The sequence below is a fragment of the Tupaia chinensis genome, unplaced genomic scaffold (assembly GCF_000334495.1).
Source record: "Tupaia chinensis unplaced genomic scaffold, TupChi_1.0 Scaffold000549_1, whole genome shotgun sequence".
NCBI classification, from domain to species: domain Eukaryota; kingdom Metazoa; phylum Chordata; class Mammalia; order Scandentia; family Tupaiidae; genus Tupaia; species Tupaia belangeri.
This window is the reverse complement of record NW_006160061.1, coordinates 3,989,405-3,990,427: the sequence shown is the minus strand read 5'-3', so window position 1 is coordinate 3,990,427 and position 1,023 is coordinate 3,989,405.

The window sequence follows — 1,023 nt, the reverse complement described above, 5'->3', positions numbered from 1 at the left end:
ATATCTGTTTACACTATGAAAGAACAGAGAATATCTATTAAAACAATTTAAAATGTAAGAGATAAAATATGTAGAAAGATTTCTTTTCAAAAATACACATAAGGAAATTTTGTAAGTTTGATGAAACAGTAAGTTATATCTTTAAGAAGATAAATGAATAAATTTTCTGTTTCAAAAAGATTATAATAAAACAAAAGATATAATTTTGTTATTCTTCTATAAGTAATGATTGTAGAAAAATCTCAATTTTATTTAAACATAGAGGAAAAAGTCACTCAATTGTCTCTATTTATACAAACATATATGTTATATATAGTCTATATGAAAATTATATTTAAAAAGATTTTAGGCAGATTTTTGCTATAGTGCACATATGCTCAAGAAATCACCCCCTGGGGGGATGACCATGCCTCAATCCCTTCTCCTCCAGTCTCCTCTCAGGATTTTGGACATGCGCATACACTCACCTGGCGTGAATTTTAAGCCTCCGGGTCTGGACTCAAACAGCAGTTGGCTATGTGGGAATCCAGCGATATAAACACTACACCATCTGCTGGTCCATAAAAATTGTACTTATATGTCTATATAAGTTATATTATCTATATGCTTACACATAAATTATATAACATATAACAATAATAGTTAAATATTGTGGATAATTGGTACAGATTTAATTATATGCACCATAAAGTAATATAGTAGTTACTTTTTGCACAACTTAATCTTCAGTTTTTGAAATAAGCAATGGTTTTCCTAATCTTTAACTGTTCATAAAGAATCAACATTTCCATTTCATTTCATTTTTCAGTCTACTACTTCTGTTTTTGTCATGTCCACTAAAGATAAGAGCACCACCAACAAACAAATTGAAGGGCAGAATTTTCATTAAGTTCCCCACTTAGTTGCTTTGCTTACATCGTGATACATATGCACACACCCACGCACCCACACAAATAGTTATATAACCTAAGATCTTTGGATTTCTTTGAATCAGTGAATATTTGGAATTCAGTTAGTATTTTT